The sequence below is a fragment of the Spinacia oleracea genome, chromosome 4 (assembly GCF_020520425.1).
Source record: "Spinacia oleracea cultivar Varoflay chromosome 4, BTI_SOV_V1, whole genome shotgun sequence".
In the NCBI taxonomy this organism is placed as follows: domain Eukaryota; kingdom Viridiplantae; phylum Streptophyta; class Magnoliopsida; order Caryophyllales; family Amaranthaceae; genus Spinacia; species Spinacia oleracea.
This window is the reverse complement of record NC_079490.1, coordinates 89,502,843-89,518,035: the sequence shown is the minus strand read 5'-3', so window position 1 is coordinate 89,518,035 and position 15,193 is coordinate 89,502,843. Positions and strand designations below refer to the sequence as shown.

Below are 15,193 nucleotides of genomic sequence, written 5' to 3'. Positions count from 1 at the left end.
TCGATTGAATTTCTTGCCACAATAGTTACTATGTGAGCTTTAAGATATCACCTATTGAGGCATTGTGTGGAAAGAAGTGTAGAAATCCCACTTGCTACGATTTTAGTGGAAATATTGGGTTGGGGAAATGATTCGATGAAGTAGAAATATCCAAAGTTATTCCCTGAGATGAGTTACGAGGGCGTAACTCGTTTTCTTTAAGGGGGGTAGAATGCGATAGAAATTCGCGCTTTTTACCTATTTTTATGGTATTTTTATGCATTTTTATGCTTATTTTTAGCAACTTATTCATGCTGATGCAAAGTACATAGATTCTCCGCATAAGAAAATGTGTTCGTGAATATTACAAGTAACTTTAAGTTGGCAAAAGAGTGCACATGAGTGGCACAAGTACTTCTCCAATAGGAATAAGTTGAAAACTTTTGAGAAATGGGTGAATTTTCGTGTCAAGTTTCGGGACGAAACTTCTTTTAAGAGGGGTATATTGTAATCCCCCGTAAATTTATAATTTTAATAATATATTTTAACGTATAGTTATTTATATTTAATAGAATTTACGAGTTTTAATAATAAATATATAATTAACGAATATTTATTTTAGTTAATTACATTTTAAATATTTTAACGATTTATGAAATTAAAAATAATTTTAGAATTTTTCGTTGAAAAGAAATCGAATTACGAAAATTGATTGAATTTAGAAAACGATCCTACCCGGTTTTGAATTCGAATCCTAAAACTAAACTCCTAAGTCTAGCCCAATGGAATAAAGCCCAATAAATAAACCCAAACAAAATTACCCATATCTCTACTCTCCTTCACTTTCACGTAAAAACAAAACCCAACTCTAAAACCCTTCCTCCTCCCTCACTGCACGTAGAAAGGAAAAACAAAAAAAAGAGAAACTCAGCCCTCTCCTGGTTTCTTGCTGCGACACCACCTCCAACCACCACACGACCGACGCCTTCCTCCTTCATCGTTCCGGTAACTCCTTCTATCCCCTTGTGTTTATCTCTTTCTCTCTCGTTTTTCTTTCTCTCCTCCTTCATAGGTGGTTCTGTTTCTTGCACAGCAGTCACAGCCGCCGCACCGCTGTCCTCCGCCGAGACGCCCTGCCGCCGGCGAGCCTCACTCTTCTTACTCCCTCTCGTTCGTCCCTTCTTTGTTCTTGCTGCTCGGATTTCTCCCTCCACAAACAACCAGCGCAACCGCGACCACTCACAGCCACCAGCCATGTCGCCCAGCCTTGCCACCGCCAGGCTGCTGCCGTGTGTCGTCTACCGCCGGCCAGCAGTCCCTCTTCCTCTCTCTTTTGGTTGTTTCTTGAACCCTAAGCTAAATTATTGTTTTTAATTACGTTTTAATAATTTAATTTATGTTTCTTGAATTAAATTTATGATTTAATAACAATTCCCTTTCCATACCTCTATAAATAAAGGCCTAGGGTCATTATTTTATATAGAGTATTCAAGTATTCAAAGTGATTTTTGAGAGCAAAAATTCAGTCACATAATTGCCTACATTAGCCGAAAATTCTAAGTACCTTAAGGGCGATCCTAGTTGGTCAAGCTTAAGGCGGATCCGGACGTGCTGTGGACTATCTACGGAGGGACGACACTTGGAGTCCTAAAGAATTGTTCTTGTTCGGTTTGGGCGCAGCTAGGGAGGGCACGCAACAAAGTGTATGCATCTAAACTATGCTAAATGATTATGTGTAAATAATATGCTTTCCTGGCTTTATGGTTTTTCCGCATGATTTATGAATTGTCATATGTATCATAACCTAACAGTGGTATCACGAGCCTCTTATTATTTTCATAATCTAAATTGCATAAACATGGTTAAATATTACAAATTTGCAAGAATTAAAAGGGGTGATTAATTTTCGTAATTGTTAATTAATTGCAAATTGCGTTTATTTAATTATACGTACGCAGTTTTTCGGCAGTTTCTTCGTTACTCATCCAAATCGAGTGATTTTTGTGTCAATTCCGCATGTAAAAGGCATTCTAAAATTTTGACCCAGAATTCTCAAATTCGAAGCCTAACTATGACTTTTCGGAGGTTTTAGTTTTTCGAATGCAAAATTTCGTAAATTTAAGATGTTAAATTAAATATTTGCGATTCTTGTTGATAAATCTTGAATTTTTGATTGACCTACTGTATATGTTTAACAAGTTTGAAAGCCTAGCCTTGTTAATTATGAAATCTAATTTGTAATTATGATTAATTTGTTGAAAATTGGAATAATTTAGAATTAATTTGATTTTCATAATTAGTTATAATTTAATTAGATACCTATGATTAAAAACCACCATAAAAATTGTAAATTTATGTTAAATTTTAAATTTTTATGACCTAGACTTGAATCCATGTTAATCGGAAATCAATTAAATAATAAATTTTCGATTTTTTCGCCCTAAAATTATGAAATTAATATTATTTATTAATTTGTCATTAATTTTGAATATAAATTTTAAAATTTTATGCGATTCGCTCATATAACTTGCACGCACAAAGCAATGGACGCTACGTGTTACCCTTAAGGGGTGTTGTATAGTGCGGGCATGTGACGACGAGCAAGGGAGCTCGTCGCCCATGCGGTACGGATGCAATGAGCAAGGCCATGGTGCACGAGCACAAGGCAGCAGCCCTGCCTTGTGTCATGGGCTGTGTGCGATGGGCGAATGGGCGAGGGCAAGAGCAAGGCACGAGCAGTCGCGTGTGGGCAGCAAGCGAGCTGCGCCACAGCGCGCACTGCCTCGCGCAAGCATGCGGAGCCTCGCGCGCTGCGAGCGCTAGTGTGCGTGCGACGAGCGCTGCGCCCAGCGATGGCGTGCAGCGTGCTTGTTGCGACGTGCGACGAGCGCTGCGCCCAGCGATGGCGAGCAGCTTGCTTGTTGCGACGTGCGACGAGCGCTGCGCCCAGCGATGGGCTACGGCAGCATGCTTGTTGCATCGAGCGCTGGCGCGCGCAGCGAGCACCAGCTCGCGTGATGCCTTGCGATGGTGAGCAGCAGCGATGCGACGCAGCGCATGGGGTGCGCGCACATGGCCAGCGATGGTTGTGTGCGTGTGGCCCATGGGCGTGCGTTGCGTGGGATTGTTGCGTTGCGATTAGATCGTTTTGAAATTTTAATTTGAAATTTTCAGTTTACGTAATTTTAATTAATTTTAAAATTAATAATTTAAATTATTTTCTTGGATTTTAATTTTGAATATTGTAATTATAATAGATTTTATTTATTCTAATTATTTTACTAAAATTAAAATCATGAATTAATTTAAATACGACTGAAATTAAATTAAACCTTTTGGATTCAATTATAAATTTATATGAGCTTTAAATTTTAATTAAATTTGTATGTTTCCGGTTAGACTAGAAATACATTTTTATGTTTAAAATTAGTAAAGCATATGAATTTATTGGTTTAAGTGGGAGGCCTTTTTAGTCATAAACTCTTGATTAGGTCTACAAATCCTTAAGGTTAAAACAACTTGATTAGAATTAACACTACTACAAATCCCGTGTTTTAGCGACGCCTTTTAGGCCTTTTTTCGACGCCAATAGGTGTCGAGAAATTTGTCCTCGACGCCAACAAGTAGGCGCCTAGAAAATGCGAGTCGAGAAATCTCGACGCTTTGTTTTGTCGTTAGCAATGACGCTTTTTGTCGTCCCCCTTTCTGTTTGGCGTCGAGATTCTGGACGATTTAATGCGTCTTGAAATTTTGTGGTGGCGTCGAGAACATCTACTAACCCGCCTCATCCATATTTACATATATAATATTCTCGACACTCAAAGGCGTCCAGAAATCTGTGTTGGTGGGAATTTTGAATATAGTTCAGCCTAATACCACATCAAAAAGCGTCCAAATCTTTCCAAATTTTTTTGTATAATTTTCTTCCCACCTATTTATATATATAATATACACTATATTCATCATAATTAAAATTAAAGAAATAAGATCAATGAAACCTGAATTTTGAATAATTGGTATCCGATCAATGTAACATTTAAATTAACTTATACAAATCTAGAAGTACATAGTTAAAATCCATCATACACGATAATGTTACTAATTATCCATAGTACATGATAAAGTTACTAACCAAATTCCATAGTATATAAATGTTACTAACTAAATAGTCCAAAATATCATAAAAAATACAAATTGTATCTACTATAACCTAGAAAAACTAGGATCTAATAGTGATAGTAACTTATACGAAGCTCAAGTGTCCTTGCCTTCCTTCTCATGTTGCTCCTTACACAGTTACACTCCTCTTGTTGAGGGCTGTCGGGCCTTGCCTTGATCTTCTCAAGAAAACTTTGGAGAAGAAGAAAGCTTCAACGCTCCCTGGACGATCTTCAAAGAAAAAAAAACAAAATGAAGTAAATGCCAAGACGGTATCTCAGGTTAGAAAATGGCCAAATAGTTTAATTCCATGTCTATGACAACATTTTACAGAAAACAACTAGCCCTTTTAAAATGATGGGGGAGGAGAGAGCGTGAGGGTCACTGAACCAACAAAACAACACATACAAAATTACCATTTCAATAACGAATCAAGTCAAAGAATTCAAACAATAAGCACAGGCTCAGAGCTCCTCACATCTCCAAGACTCTCAGAGCTGCTTACAGTACTTTTGTTATTGCCAGAGCTGCTTACAGTACAATTGTTATTGCCATATTCTCTACTAAGAGAATAACTGTATTGTTGGAAAAACTCCAATAGTACCCAGCATCTCTAGTATCATTCAAGGTTTTTCTTCCCCATTTTAGCTTTAATTGTTTTATTTAACTATTTTGAAAGAGGGGGTGGAGAAATGGAAAGATGATAAATATACATACCAATTATGGTCTGGAATCTGAATCTGCAACAAACAGGATTCTTATTTTCCATGTAATTCGCATGCTAAAGAATTCTGACAAAGTAGTCTACCCCCATCTGGCTACCCAAAGTGTTTTGGGTATTTCATTCACAGCCATATATACTACATCTAGGTGGCATATGCATCTCAATCATGCCATCAAGAAAATATATTCAGAAATATCAATGACCCTGAGCAAAAGGTCTTTATTACAATTGCTTGTCTTGTTTCACACTCCATTTAGATACCTCCACCAAGGCCAACCACAAAGCACTTCAAAGTCTAGACTATGCTTACACTCAATAAACCAAGAACCAATGCAAATAGAACTTTATAATACGGGATGACGACTAAAGATACGATTTGTCATCAAGAGATTCCACCCATTTTGTAGTAGTGATCTGGAAGAAAGAAGAACGAGGAGTTACTTACCTGTTCTGGCATTTTAACATTGTATCTACCACTACAAATAATTACCCTTTTGAGTTCCATTCCTAAGACTTGTTTTGTGCACAATCTAGAACTTCCTGTATGAACTTTATCTAGAGGTTGAGAAAATAAACCATCAGCATCTAAAACACTCTCATCTACCATGTATTTCATATTATCTAGAAATATGCCCTTATATTTCGCAAGTAAAATTATACAACATAATCAAGACACGGTATTGCAATTAACATGTGACCCTTTGTGCATGCGCAGAAACCCGTTATATTGCCTTCAAATTTAATTTGTTCACAGTATGCCAATTAAGATAACCAATCAATCAAATCTTGCAATGGAGATTGTCAAACCATGTTCAAAGTAAAAGTTTAAATCATCTAGACAAATGAGACTAAGTCGAGTTTCGCTTTTTACTGAACACGGAGCTACAAAGTAACAATGTACAGTGAACCATACATCTAAATGAAAAAGCCAACCTACATATGAACTAAAGCAAAGCATAACAGTAATATCAATATATAGATAATATATGTGACTTTAAACAATAAATATCTTAGTACTTGACCATAAATAGATAGAAAAAACAGACTTACCCAAGCTATTATAGCTAATGGAATCATCATTCATATTAAAATACTCTATTGAACTAACCTTGAAATTATAACATGTTACTCTACCAAATATCCAACTTCCAGGTCAAAGATATGGCAGTTCAATCAGAAGGAAACTTAAATAGAGAAAAATTCAGGATAACGAAAGAGGATTGGTAATTTGTCCTCACAAGGACCAACAATTACATTAGAGTATGAGATTAAGAAACCCACTAGTAGTACAACTTAATCATGATAACAAAGAGGTCAATGGACTATATAACACTCACCCCATATGTTTTCCGCCACTAGCCTTTTTGGTCCAGGAGCTCAACATTGGCTTCATAATCATCAAGGCGAAATCATCGAATCTGTGTATGATGTTCCAATGAAGGCAACAGTAAAGTGAGCCAACTCAATATCATCATCAATTATTCTAACCTGATTTCATACAAAAACACAGATATGCACACATAAAAACTATGTTAAGGAGAAAGTTAAATACTACTTCAAACAACTATATAAAGTACTAAAGAAATATACACGCACCTCCGAACCAGTGAATGAGGTTGGTTCCTGGACAACTAATTGAGCAACGATGGTTGGATCTGTTGAAAACTTTGTAAAAAAAAATTCTACAAGCGCTACAGCATCCTCGTCTTTAACAACTCCAGAGGCGACAATGACCTAAAATTTCCAGCACCCTCTAAAGTATCAGCAACAACGAATCAAAATTTTATCTCTATAAACATAATTTTGTAAGAGCATACCATCATGGAGATGAGTTTTAGTGATACTCTTGACATTCTCAGCAGGTCCAACAATGGTTCTCCCCTGAGGAGTGTACTGGAAAGCTCTTGCATGCAAATGATCAAAGATCATTTCTTTCAACCTATACCAGAAACAAAACCACATATCAAATAAACTTTAACAATTAAATATACCCACAGTGTGTAGTTACAACCCCAACAAAATATAAATACCCAAATTCAACTAATGGGCATTTATGACCTGATAGAACAATCAGAAGTAAGTTGTGTTTACTTTTCAAGAAGGCGATTACATGTTTGCATTATCGTTTCTAAATTAGATTGAGTTAAATCCTTGCTCAGTCTAAAGGACTCGTACATGAATAAATAGACTCCGATAAGTTGATTTAATATTTTACCCAAACTACAACTACAAAGTGATCTAATTTTCAATCACAAAAGAAAAAAAACTACGACTATATGTCCTTCAGTTAATTCACCTAGACAAGCTATTTTAAGTCTTACAGAAAACTTAGCAACCTGAATATAAAACTTCTTGTTCCCATATTCAAGGTACTAAATATTAGAAACATCCACAGAGGAATCCTGAAGTATAAATTTGTAACTTTTCTGATTTGATCAAAATAAAAAGCTTAACCACATATATGCAATATTAGACTCCCAAGAATTAACATCACAAACTCACAATACAATTCAAATTCTAACATATTAACATCATTCACATCACCAAAGATCCAATCAAATACTGGTTCATTTAACTAAGAACAAACAGCTTAAAATTCGAATCTACGCAATAAGTTTTATTATTTTTTCTCAAATTTCATATGCTTAAACTGAAATTAAAAAAAAATGAAAACCCAAATTGGAGATATTGGAGTCGGATGAACACTTGAGAGAAATTAATATCTGTAACATCTAACAACCAAAAACACATGAAAATTTTAGAAAACCTAAAATGTAACCCCAAATCAAAACGAAACTTTAATCGGAATATGAAGTTGGGAGAACTAAAAATGAGAAGAAACTAGAGAAAGAAACAACAGACGAATCTGAAATAATGACTTTGCCGACGGACATCAATTCATATACTAGAACAAGATCTGGAACAAAAACATCAACTTGAGGCAAAAACCTAAAATATCCAACAAACTCAGAACATGGAAGATAAATTCATACCTCAAATTCTTTAATTTCGTTTACAATTTGTTGTATTTCTTGAAATTGAAGGAAATATTCGACCGTGGGAGTAGATCTGGAACTTTCAATCTGAGAAGTGAGAGAAGGTGGGGGTTAGGGTTGAGAGAAAGAGGAGAGTGGTGCGGGTTTATTTTTTCCAAATTAACATGAATATGCACGTCCACGTGCAAAGCAGGTGGTATTACTAAAATTCTCGACGCCAAATGTCGACTAGAATTAGTTAGACAACGGACGATGTCGAGAAAACACGAATAATGTTAACGCTGTAGTGCAGGTGTCGACCCCTTCGCGTCGAGAAAACACCCATTTTGTAGTAGTGTAATAAGGACTGAATAATTTGTAGATTATTGGTGCCCTTGATTAATTGCTGCAAATGTTTATGTGATGCATAATGTGTTTTACTAACCAGCTATGTGGGCCATTCATGATAATGAATGGGTGAATGGTATATATTGTATATGTACTGTTTTGCAGGTTATGAAGTGACTAGTATGGCCCAGATAGGATAGAAAATATGGTCTGCGTACCATTAATTTGAATGTAATTGGTCTAAAGTACCAAAGTTGTTTTTCAATTCAAATATGGTCTGCGTACCATCAAATAGTTGTAATTAGTTTTAATTATAGCTTATCCTATTTGAAGAAAATGGTGCCTCCCACGGAGATTTTCAAGACGGACTTTGAAGTTAAAGCTTCAAGATGAAGTCGGGCCATACTAGATCACATTTATCTTATGCATGTTTTAAGTTATTTATTGCTTTTAAATATGTCTTAAAATGCATGAGATCAAAAGCTTGATTATGTTGCATGATTAAGGATTTTAGTTCACTTAAAATCTAACCAACATAGTAAGAGCCTTAAGTTCCAAACTTAAAAATTGAGTTAAAAGGTGCCATGCCAAAATATACACTTGCTTGGATATCCTTTACATCAATCTAGTAATAGTTTTCGCTCAGCGAGGTGTTACTTATTAGTCCTAAAGGGGCAAGGTACACAAATAATTGTGAGTACATGTTAGTTTTGGTGAAACTCAACGATATAAGTAAGGAGTCCTTTTATGTCGTGGCAAAATCGATAGGTTTACCTAATAAGTTCTTAGACGTACCTATCAACCAAGAATAGTTTCTAGACTATTAGCAAAAGGCTTTTGCTTACCTAAGATATTTTAGGACTAAGTCGACAAACTGTGCTTAGTTCTTCAATGATTTTAGGATCTTGGAATCATTTTATTCACACCTGCCGGAACACATAACTTGAATAAAATGCTTAATGAACATTGAATTATGCATGTATGCTAGAATTTAAGTTTATTAAGAGAAACTGTGAATGGTTATTTATTTGTTTATTCTTTTCAATTATAGTTTTAAATATGGCAAACAACAATTCATTCAACATTCGATCAATTCTCGAAAAGGAGAAGTTGAACGGGAAAAACTTCCTTGACTGGCAAAGGAACTTGCAAATAGTTCTTATGCAGGAAGAAAAGGAGTATGTCCTAGAAGAGGCGATGCCCGAAGCCGCAGGCGACGGGGTCACTCAGGCATCCCTCAATCGTTGGATTGATGCCAACAAGGATGTGAAATGTCTAATGCCCGCCACCATGAGTGCAGATCTGCAGAAAACGTTCATCAACTCAGATGCTTTCACAATCATCAGTGAGTTGAAAAACATGTTCCAAGATCTGGCTCGAGTCGAAAGATTCGAGACTCATAGGCAAATTCTTGAGACCAAGCTTAAGAAAGGCGAGCCCGTAAGTCCACATGTTCTCAAAATGATTGGACTCATTGAGAATATGAGTCGGCTGGATCAGCAATTTTCTCAGGAAATGGCTATAGACACCATCCTCCATTCTCTTCATAGCGGGTATGATCAGTTCAAACTGAACTACAGTATGAATAGTCTGGACAAAACGCTCACTGAGCTTCACGGTATGCTGAAGACCGCTGAAAAGACGCTCAAAAGTGATAAGCAGGATGTGCTTATGGTGCGTGGGGGCAAGTTCAAGAAATCTGGAAAGAAGAGGAATGCTAAGAAAGGTGGCAACAAGGCCAGCCCAACTAAGCAAACTGGCGCCAAATCTGTAAAGAGGAAGGTCAGTCAACCCACTTCTGAATCTGAATGCTTCTACTGCAAGAAGAAGGGGCATTGGAAGAGAGATTGCTTGAAGCTAAAGGAAGATCAGAAGAACGGAACAGTCGTTCCATCTTCAGGTATTTTCGTTATAGACTGTATACTTGCTAATTCAACTTCTTGGGTATTAGATACAGGTTGTGGCTCACACTTATGTTCCAATCCACAGGGACTAAGAAGAAGTAGAAAGTTAAGCAAGGGTGAAGTCGACCTACGAGTGGGAAATGGAGCACGGATTGCTGCATTAGCTGTAGGAACTTATTATTTGTCGTTGCCCTCCGGGCTAGTTTTGGAACTGGAAGAGTCTTTCCATGTTCCAAGTCTTACTAAAAACATCATTTCAGTTTCTTGCTTAGATGCTAAGGGATTTTCCTTTTTAATAAAAGACAATAGTTGTTCGTTTTATTTTAAAGAGATGTTTTATGGATCTGCTAGATTAGTCAATGGACTTTATTTATTAGATCACGACAAACAAGTATATAACATAAATACCAAAAAGGCCAAAAAGGATGATTCAGATCTCACCTATCTGTGGCATTGTCGATTAGGCCATATAAACTTGAAACGCTTAGAAAGACTTCAAAAGGAAGGAATTCTAGAACCATTTGACTTAGAGGATTATGGTAAATGCGAATCATGTTTACTTGGCAAAATGACAAAGCAACCTTTCTCTAAAGTTGGAGAAAGAGAAAATGAACTATTGGGTTTAATCCATACAGATGTATGTGGACCAATGAGTACAAATGCTAGAGGTGGTTTCAGCTACTTTATCACTTTCACTGATGACTTCAGTAGATATGGTTATGTCTACCTAATGAAGCATAAGTCTGAATCCTTTGACAAATTCAAGGAATTTCAGAGTGAAGTAGAGAATCAATTAGGCAAGAAGATTAAGGCACTGCGGTCTGAGAGAGGCGGTGAATATCTGAGCTATGAATTTGATGACCATCTGAAAGAATGTGGAATTCTATCAGAATTGACTCCTCCTGGAACACCACAATGGAACGGTGTGTCGGGACGGAGGAACAGAACCTTGCTAGACATGGTCAGGTCAATGATGGGTCAGGCCAAACTTCCATTAGAATTTTGGGGACATGCACTAAATACAGCTGCACTCACTATAAATAGAGCTCCGTCTAAAGCTGTCGAAAAGACTCCATATGAATTATGGTTTAGAAAGCCTCCAAATGTGTCTTTTCTTAAGATTTGGGGATGTGAAGTATACGTCAAACGATTAAGTTCAGACAAACTTCATCCAAAATCTGACAAATGTATCCTTGTGGGCTATCCAAAGGAAACAAAGGGGTATTACTTCTACAATACATCTGAGAACAAGGTGTTTGTTGCTCGAGATGGTGTCTTTTTGGAGAAAGATCACATTTCCAAAATGACAAGTGGGAGAAAAGTAGACCTCGAAGAAATTCGAGTCGAACAACAAACTCTAGAGAATGCTCAAGATGACATTCGGGATGAAACTCAGAGATCTTTAGAAGAATCTGGTGAGAATCATGGTCAATCTAGAAATGTTACCCCGCGTAGATCGCAAAGATATAGATCTCAACCGGAAAGGTACTTAGGTATTTTGACGAACGAGAGCTATGACGTTCTATTACTTGAAAGTGATGAACCTGCGACTTACAAACAAGCTATGACGAGCCCTAGCTCCAAACAATGGCAAGAAGCCATGCAATCTGAATTAGACTCCATGTCTGAAAACCAAGTATGGGATTTGGTCGATTTGCCAGATGGCTACCAAGCCATTGGAAGCAAATGGGTTTTCAAACTGAAAAAGGACAAGGATGGGAAACTTGAAGTTTTCAAAGCTAGATTGGTTGCAAAAGGTTACAGGCAAGTCCAGGGTGTGGATTACGATAAAACCTTTTCACCAGTTGCAATGCTAAAGTCTATTCGGATAATGTTAGCAATCGCTGCATATTACGATTACGAAATATGGCAGATGGATGTCAAAACAGCTTTCTTAAACGGCCTTTTAACAGAAACTGTGTTTATGACACAGCCTGAAGGTTTTGAGGATCCAAGGAATGCTAAAAAGGTATGCAAGCTAAAGAAGTCAATCTACGGATTGAAGCAGGCATCCAGGAGCTGGAATATACATTTTGATGAAGCAGTCAATGACTTTGGTTTCATCAAGAACGCAGACAAATCTTGTGTATACAAGAAGGTCAGTGGGAGCAAAATTGCTTTCCTAGTATTATATGTCGACGACATATTACTTATCGGAAATAACATTCCTATGTTGAACTCTGTCAAGATTTGGCTTGGGAAATGTTTTTCGATGAAAGATCTAGGAGAAGCACAGTACATATTGGGCATCAAGATTTACAGAGATAGATCTAAAAGGATGATTGGACTTAGTCAAAGCACTTATATCAATAAGGTGCTTGATAGGTTCAAGATGGCAGACTCCAAGCGAGGCTACCTACCCATGTCTCATGGAATAACTCTAAGCAAGACTCAGTGCCCAAAAACACTTGATGAGCGTAGACGAATGAATGGGATTCCATATGCATCATTGATTGGTTCAATAATGTATGCTATGATATGTACACGCCTGGATGTTGCGTACGCACTCAGTGCTACGAGCAGATACCAGTCAGACCCAGGAGAGGCGCATTGGACTGCTGCCAAGAATATTCTGAAGTACCTGAAAAGGCACAAAGATGACTTCCTGGTCTATGGTGGAGATGATTAATTAATTGTTAAAGGCTATACGGACGCAAGTTTCCAAACCAACAAAGATGATTTCAGATCACAGTCTGGGTTTGTCTTCTGCCTCAACGGAGGTGCAGTAAGCTGGAAAAGTGCTAAGCAAAGCACCATTGCGGATTCTACAACTGAAGCGGAGTACATTGCTGCACATGAAGCAGCAAAGGAAGCTATATGGATAAGGAAGTTCATAGGTGAACTTGGTGTAGTCCCCTCCATTAAAGGACCAATAGCCCTGTATTGTGATAATAACGGAGCTATTGCACAGGCAAAGGAGCCTAGACACCACCAGAGAGTCAAGCATGTACTTCGTAGATTTCACCTTCTACGAGAGTTCGTTGAAAGAAAAGAAGTCGAGATAAACAAGATTGGAACTGATGACAACATATCAGATCCATTGACTAAACCTCTGCCGCAGGCGAAGCACAACTCGCACACTGCAGCTATGGGAATCAAACATATTGGAGAATGGCTTTGATATCCCTGTTTAATGTTTTAAAGTTTTAGAGTTTAAATCTTTGTAAAACATTATTGGTTAATCATTCACAATAAATGAAAAGAATTCATTTTTCCATTTAATTTGTGGTTTATTAAATGATGAGTCCCTTCAATTTGACGATATATTCAAGATAGACTGTCAGGACCAGTCCTGTGACTAAGAAATGTCTATCAAGTGAACTTGAATGTCAAAGGTTGAAAATGGTCCCTAGTCGGAGTTTTCTATAAAATTGGACGCATAGAAAACGTTAGACGATTAGAATGTAAGATGACTAGTAGTTCTGTTTCTTGAACTATGTGGACATGGCAATGTCATAATCATTTGCATAGATACTTACTTTGGGAAGACTAGTATCGGACAAGACCTATGAAACTTTACTGTAAGAGATGAAAATCTGTCATAAGTAAATTTCATTAAAATTATTAGACACTAAATCCTCAATACCTGAGTGATTTGAGATTACTTGTTTGAGAACTGGTTGCTTTGACGTTGACCAACCGTCGCACCGTAAAAGGAGGCTATAAAGGCAACGCTCAGGTAATCACCTATCAAACGAAGTCTAATCTCAAGATCGCAAGATTGGGATTGTCCTCCCATAAATCGGGATGAGATGCTTAAAAGTTGTACAAGGCCACTCGGAGAGCTAGAAACTGTGAAATGCATAGCCGTGCTCGGATGAATCATAGGCTATGATTATCTGTTTATTTGATCAGTTGAACTCTGAAACCGAGGAACACCTCTGGACATAATAAGGATGACAACTCTTACCTTATGTTCAAGAGCAAGCATCGAGCGACAAAGGAATTAGGAAATGCACACTTGTCCCTAAGGACAAGTGGGAGACTGAAGGAAATAATGCCCTTGGTCCAAGTATGCATTCTATGTTAAGATTAATAAGTGCGGTTCGGTATTAATTAACAAGTTAATAATTCAGTGAGATCAAGTGAGCTGAATGCCTAGCTAGAGGCCGCTTCAGTTCAAGTGGAATTAATGATATTAATCCACAGCTTACTCTTGACTGAACCCGTAGGGTCACACAAATAGTACGTAAACGGATCAAGTATTTAATGGCATTAAATACTCCATCTATGGATATTCGGAATCGACGGATCTTGGTTTCAGTGGGAGCTGAGATCGTCACAGGCAAGAAATGAATGCTCCGGAAACGATGATATTGCCGGAAACGGAAATATGGATCGTATCGGAAATATAAATATTATCCAAGTCGTAGATGTTGCCGGAAACGGAAACATGGTACGTATCGGAAAATATTATCGGAAATGGAAATATTGCCGGAATCGGAAATATTGCCGGAAACGGAAATATTGTCAGAATCGGAAATATTATCGGAATCGGAAAATAATTCCGGAAACGGAAATATTAAATATTTGTTCGAAACGGAAATTAATTCCGGAATCGGAAATATTAAATATTGTTCGTATCGGAAATGAATTCCGGAATCGGGAAATTAATCGGAAGCGTATCGTACGAATTAGCATCGGACGAGGCCTGCCAGACGAAGGCCCAGCACGAAGCCGGACCATCGCCCAGCAAGCCAGCGCGCCACAACGCACCAGCCAAGGCTGCGCCAGGCCCACCGCAAGGCAGGCCCAGCGCGCGCCAACGCTGCGGCAGCGTGTGGGCCTCGTGGCAATGGGCTGCGCGCGCGCATGGCGCCCCTCGTGGGCTGCTGTGCGTGCGTGTGTGTGTTTGTGTGCTATACGAATCCTAAAGCTATCAGGTTTCGACATATGATTAAATTCCTAAACCTAAAAGGATGAATTAATTAAATAAGAATTCTATTAGGATTCTATTTTAATTAATTCGTATCCTAATAGGATTACAATTCCCTTTCCATACCTCTATAAATAAAGGCCTAGGGTCATTATTTTATATAGAGTATTCAAGTATTCAAAGTGATTTTTGAGAGCAAAAATTCAGTCACATAATTGCCTACATTAGC

At 37.7% G+C, this 15,193-nt stretch overlaps 1 long non-coding RNA gene across 2 annotated transcripts; it reads right to left on the bottom strand.

Moving 5' to 3' along the window:
• Positions 1-3,967: 3,967 nt before the first annotated feature.
• On the bottom strand, positions 3,968-8,014 carry LOC130472521 (uncharacterized). 2 transcript variants are annotated; one of them, XR_008933006.1, is made up of 5 exons: positions 7,855-8,014; positions 6,679-6,800; positions 6,458-6,595; positions 6,199-6,349; positions 3,968-4,368 (listed from the first exon to the last, which is right to left on the bottom strand). It is a non-coding gene; the product is annotated as an uncharacterized lncRNA (long non-coding RNA). The 2 variants fall into 2 exon arrangements; XR_008933007.1 differs by having other exon boundaries at positions 6,706-6,800.
• Positions 8,015-15,193: the final 7,179 nt, after the last annotated feature.